This window comes from Triticum urartu, unplaced genomic scaffold (genome assembly GCF_003073215.2).
Source record: "Triticum urartu cultivar G1812 unplaced genomic scaffold, Tu2.1 TuUngrouped_contig_8703, whole genome shotgun sequence".
Taxonomy (NCBI): domain Eukaryota; kingdom Viridiplantae; phylum Streptophyta; class Magnoliopsida; order Poales; family Poaceae; genus Triticum; species Triticum urartu.
Window position 1 is genome coordinate 7,127 of NW_024119680.1, and position 6,103 is coordinate 13,229.

Here is a 6,103-nt window from a genome sequence, read left to right on the forward strand (position 1 = left end):
TCCCGACATCATGAAAAAGTAGCTATTGAGAAAGTGCATCATGGGTCATTTATGAATGTATGTCTTGTAAAATTATGGTTGAATGATGTTTATGTGATATAAGCAGAGGGATGAGTGTATGTGACCATACCTCTTGTTTGTTTTCTGAGACTATGATCTAGCAATTTGACTAATGTAGATCACCTGAGGAGAAAGTTTTTGTGAGAATATGTTGGCTGATAAGGAAGCTAAAATAATGCACAGATTAAAGAGAGAAAATATATAATACCCTGGAACCTTTGCCTGCTTAGTCGTCGAGTTGCTTCGAATTTGAGAAGACGGATCAGTCGGCGATGAGGCTTGTTGTGCTAGTAGGACGTGATATGATGCACTTTATATAATGATATGGTTAGATGTTTTCCTAGACGTGTAGGATTAGGAATCATGTAGTGAGTCAAAATCGGACAGTACAATACGGATTGTCTTTTAAGGAAATTTAGCTTGAATAAATAGTAGCTTTTTTTGAGCAACATCGGATAGTACAATACGGATTGTCTTTAAAGGAAATTTAGCTTGAATAAATAGTAGCTTTTTTTGAGCAACGACTAATAGTTAGTCCTACACCAGCAACTTCTGATTAATGAGCTAATTTGGGCTGGTGCTTGGCTGTCAGAAAGCTGTCTAGCTCCCCTAAAAATGTACTGTATTTTATTCGCACTTCAACTCTCCTGCTGCAGTGCTGTCCAAATAAAATAAAATAAAATTCCTGCTACGCCGCTTATTATCTTCTCACACTTCGTATCAATGGACTATTCCTCTTCCGCACAGTTCCTTTTAAAAAGATATTCTTTGGATGAGCAAATTGCTTACGATTAGCTTCCGTTGACCTGCTGGGCTAAGATTCTCACTGGATCCGCTCTTGCGCCAAGGAGGGCATGCGGTGGCGCGGCCGCCGCACGGAAACGCCGGCACAAGCGAGCTTTCGCCTTTCGCGAGGTGAACCAAGTAGCTAGTAACCTGCGTGGAGCAGCGCCGCGCAGCAGGCACTAAGGAGCGGAACCTGTGTGCATCAGTGCCGCAAGTAGCAGCGCAGGTTTGGCCTTCAACTATCTTGCCTAGTCAGTACTTAGTTCAGCTAGGTATGCGTCTGGCCCAAATACATTTTGTCTGCAAAATAATTTTGGTCGGATCTTTTGAGGGTTAGTGAGAAAAAAATAAGCGGCCTCCTTTGGTTTAGAGGAATTTCATAGGAATTCTAGAGGATAGGATTCTTATACGATTTTTTCCTTTAGAGCCTTTTGGTTCATAGGAATGGATTCCTATTCCTCCATAGGATTGGTTCCTATCCTCCACATTTCATAGGAAAATAAAAAAGAGCCTAGACTCAATGGAAAAATTCCTTTGATGTCAACCAAATGACATCTTGTTTCCTATTCCTACTCATAGGATTTGAGATACATGTCATCTCATTTCCTACAAGATTTCTATTCCTATGATAATCCTATCCTATGAACCAAAAGAGGCCAAGTCTGTGAGTCCCCATCCATATGCTTGTTCGTGATGTAAATATACGCCCCGGATAAAAGCTCAATCCATCTTTCTGTCGTTTTAAATTTCATTGTGGCTTCATATGGAACAATTCAGAGTCGATGATTTTGATTACTTTTTTCATAGTATTCCAGGGTTTGGAGGAATTTCATAGGAATTCTAGAGGATAGGATTTCTTATAGGATTTTTTCCTTTAGAGCCCTTTGGTTCATAAGAATGGATTCTTATTCCTACATAGGATTGGTTCCTATCCTCCACATTTTATAGGAAAATAAAAATGAGCCTAGACTCAATGGAAAATTTTCTTTGGTGTCAACCAAATGACATCTCGTTTCCTATTCCTACTCATAGGATTTGAGATACATGTCATCTCATTTCCTACAAAATTCCTATTCCTACGATAATCCTATCCTATGAACCAAAAGAGGCCTCAATCTTTTCAAATACAGTTGAGCATTTTTGTTCTCATATATTCTAGGCCATGCTAGTACATTGTAGTTCTAGCAAATGTTGCAGGCACATTAGAGCTTTGACCAACCACACAAATGCCATGCTAAATTGATTAAGATCAAAGGAATGTACTGGTCATTCTCTCTTTTGAATAGTATACAATACTTGAATTGTTTGAAAACAAAATGTCATATTTTTCATACATATTGATCATATATAAAAACACACTAAATATTTCAGTCCTCGGATACATTAAAATAATAAATATAGGATAAAGTACTGTCCCAAAAAATTTCTGGAAAAGGTCCTTCCTCTCTTGGGTGTTGTTTGGTGTACTTGATCTTTGAGTTGACGATTACATCGTCTTGATGCTATTAGTCTTCTTGGTCAAACTTCGTGTCATCCTTGTGGAGCCTTCATGTTCAACTTTTGTCTTCTTGTTTTTTGCATGAACACTTCAGGTGCTTTTGGGCGCTGCCTTTTCTAATTTTCCAGATATACTGTTTTCCACTTCTTCATCTTCTGAGTCTGATAATACAACAGATCTTCGCCTCCTTTTCCCACCATCAACACTCGTTGATGATTTTTGATGTTGATGCTCCTTCTGATGTACTGTACTCCCATTGCTTTTATCTTCTGGCTCCTCTTTCACAGGGACCAACTCACATATGTTTTTGCTAAGTTCACACTTGCTGATTTGTACCTGCAAAAATCACATAAATGGATGAATTAAGAGATGAATTTATGTAAAGAAAAGCTTGTACAGTGAAGTATTCAATCACCTTTTTGACTGGCTCATTCGGTTTCTTTGTTTCTCGTTTTAACATGTTGTCCACTTCATCATCCATCAAATCCTGTTGAGCACAATGGATCGAGAATTGTAAATACTTGCTTCAATAGTTCCATATAAAAGAGTATAATAATTGGTGTTTAAATAGATTTGATAGTTTAATAGACCACTACCTCTTCAGCTTTATCCTCTAAGTATCGCTTCTCAAGCTTCTCATCAGGCACAAATATTTTCTTTACTGCATAGTTCTGCATGCCTAGAGTGAGGTTCTTATTGTTGAGTTTGAATCGAAAGATAAGTCTTTGTCCACATAATTCTTGTATAATCTTGGGACTTCTTCAGATTTTCCATCTAAGGAATCCAACAAGAATGAGACTGATGTATTGAGCATTCTTTCAGCCTCTTCATCAAATAAAGTGCAACTTGTAGTAGCAGTGCGATCACTAATTTGAAGCCGAATACGATACCTAGAATCACATTTCATTAGTGTAACACAAATGTGATAGTACATAATGATGGTCAAATCAAGAGAATATGCTTACCTAGGTGTTAAACCTTCTGGATACGTATCACAATTCTTGCAATAATAATTATGTGATTCTTTTGTAGCAATTTTGTTGCAAACATCACATGACATGTACCACCATTGAATATTTTCTTGTAACTGATCAATTGTAGCTATTGTTGTGAACACAAAGTCCTGAAAGTTGATGAAGAAAATATAGCTCTTTAAAGAATATGTGGTCACTCATACAAATATGTCAAATACATCTGTAGGTATTGGAGGCTTCTACAATATCATGTCTTAGAAGAGTTTTGATTCATTACCTCATCTGTTGGATTATCGTGCCTAATTCCAGTAAGTTCTTTTAAGGTTATCATTCTGTAAAACATTTGATCTTCTAGTGCCCCTTGAGTACTTTTATCTATCTCCATCATTTTTGGTAAAGTTTCTTCGGTGGAGTGGCTATAAAAAAAGTTAGTAAATGAAGATATATTATGAAATTCTATATGACCAGAACCTACAAATTGTGCTTAATACCTGCCACGAAGTTCCCAAGTCTCGGGTATATCTAGATTCGTATATAATCTTCTGGCGCTAGTTGACTTTAGGCACAAACCTATTTAATGAACAATAAATCAGTTAGATTTATTATTTTGGTATGGAAAAAGACATGTAAACAGATTCAACTTACCATTGAATTTTTGCACCATTGTTGAGGTAACAATAATAATTATTTGATTGCCAATTACATCCTCACTTAAATGATGAGCTAATCTTCCCCATAATGATACTCTGATTCTATCACCCCTGAATAATTCATTCCAAAGTAATTAATGGTAATAATAATATAAGTGGAAGAAAACAGCCTTTACCCTTTAGTGAAAAGTTGATACATGGATATACACTTACTCTGGCATTAGAATTTCAATCTGACGTACATCTGCAGGTGTTTTCTTCTTTGTTATCCTTGATTCTATTGGCTTAACCTTGGTAAGTAACCAAATGACATCTGCAAATTGGAAGATTAAAGACTTCAAAAATTAGAAAGTTATTCATTTGAGTTTATTAATACAACCACCAAGAAATGACATCAAATTTAAATTGTCCACTTGGAAGTAAGAATATGACTGTCAACATACCTGAGCATTGTTGGTCTTTTTCTAGACGTTCTTGTAGGGTATCTTTGCTAGCAAACTCAAAGTAGTAATCTGGAAAATTATCCGATGAACCTTTCATCTCCTTTAATTTTGTGTTGTATAAAAAATTAATTTTAATTTCATTGCTGACTGGTCGATATTTTGTCGAATCTACAACTTTAAAATTGCTAAAAGCATATATAGAACCCTCATTGACCTTTGCTCTGTAAGTGTCTATTAGATTCTTCCAAATAGTAGCATGAACTGTATGGCCCTTCAAAATTCAATGAAAGAAAACTTTAGTAGTAATTTTAACAATAAAACAATCACCATTGTTAATTATGTGAAGAAAATACCTGCTCATCCATCAAGATCATATCGATGCTTATAAGTTCATCAGTCGAAGGATTGATCGAGTCCCACATTCTCATTACTTTGGCTTTAATATTCCATGCCTGTCCTCTTGTGGTTAACTCACTCGACTTCGTGTACGCCATGGAGATGTTGCCTTGAAAACAATTTTAGAAGGAGTGGTTCATATGGTAATGCAATAATGAAATTTGGTTAGAAAGAAGTGTTCTAACTAATGGTTAATGGACAGGAAAACATGGTGTTCATAAGGAGGTTGCAAAGACATGCAGGGATGGAAAGATGTAAACAGACCTCAAGATTTAAGCTATATATATTACCCAAACTTGATGTGTCTGTCGTTTCTTCTTCCGTCCTTCGATGTGCTGGGCGTCCCGACGTATGTCGCCCCTTCGATCTGTGTGGATATGTTGTTGTGTGGATCTCCCTTCAATGGGTGTTCTGGCATCTATTATTCCGTGGGTGTTCTGAGGTGTCTGCCCCAACCTTTATATTAGTCAAAGGTTGCTGAGTTTGAATTCTGTACGGATGACTTTTGCAATAGTATACGACCGTATCCTTGACTAATAGCAATCCGTTTCAGAGTCTTCCACGTGCAATAGTATATGTCCGTGTACACTTGCCTAATGTTACGTGCAATAGGATATGTCCGTTTCAGTTTTTTTTCAGGTGTAAAAAAATACACGTGCAATAGTACATGTCCGTGTGCACTTTCCTAATATCAACCCGTTTTAGATCTTTTCTAGAAAAAAAACAGTTTTAGATCTTCGCCGTTGATACATCTTAGCTTTTACAGTGCCAAATCATCACCCTTGGTTTTCTATCATTTTAATTATATAATAGATTATCTCTACTTGTGCAAACAGGGATCTTCTTTGAAGATACCATATATTTTAGTGGAACTGCACAAGAAGATGTTGGAAACATTAAACTAATCGAGGAGTATATAGTAAGCATGGCCACCACCGTAGATTGCAATAGATGGTTCCGGAGAATTGCTTCATCTGTATGCTCTACACAATAAGCCTCCGGACAAAGGTTGGTACTCACCCACGAATTTCATCCATATGATTGAGCTTTGTCATCTCGATTGGTGTTGTGCTACTGTTTAGATACTGTCATGAAAAAGTGGTATTGTCCTTGAGAAGTGCTTCATCTGTGTTGTTTTAAATATTTACTTTCCTTTTTTTCGAGCAAATAGTGATGCTAGCATTTAGTAGTCCTCTTGTCTTTGCACAACAGGATCATCTTCCTCTGAAGAAGAATATGGAGTACGTGAAGTGACTAGTTCTGATTATGCCAGGATGAAGAAGCCATGTCTATCTT

At 36.7% G+C, this 6,103-nt stretch overlaps 1 long non-coding RNA gene across 1 annotated transcript; it reads left to right on the forward strand.

Moving 5' to 3' along the window:
- The first annotated feature begins 3,542 nt into the window (after positions 1-3,542).
- On the forward strand, positions 3,543-5,344 carry LOC125531984. Its single transcript, XR_007293661.1, has 2 exons — positions 3,543-3,626; positions 5,010-5,344. It is a non-coding gene; the product is annotated as an uncharacterized LOC125531984 (long non-coding RNA).
- The last annotated feature ends 759 nt before the right edge of the window (positions 5,345-6,103 follow it).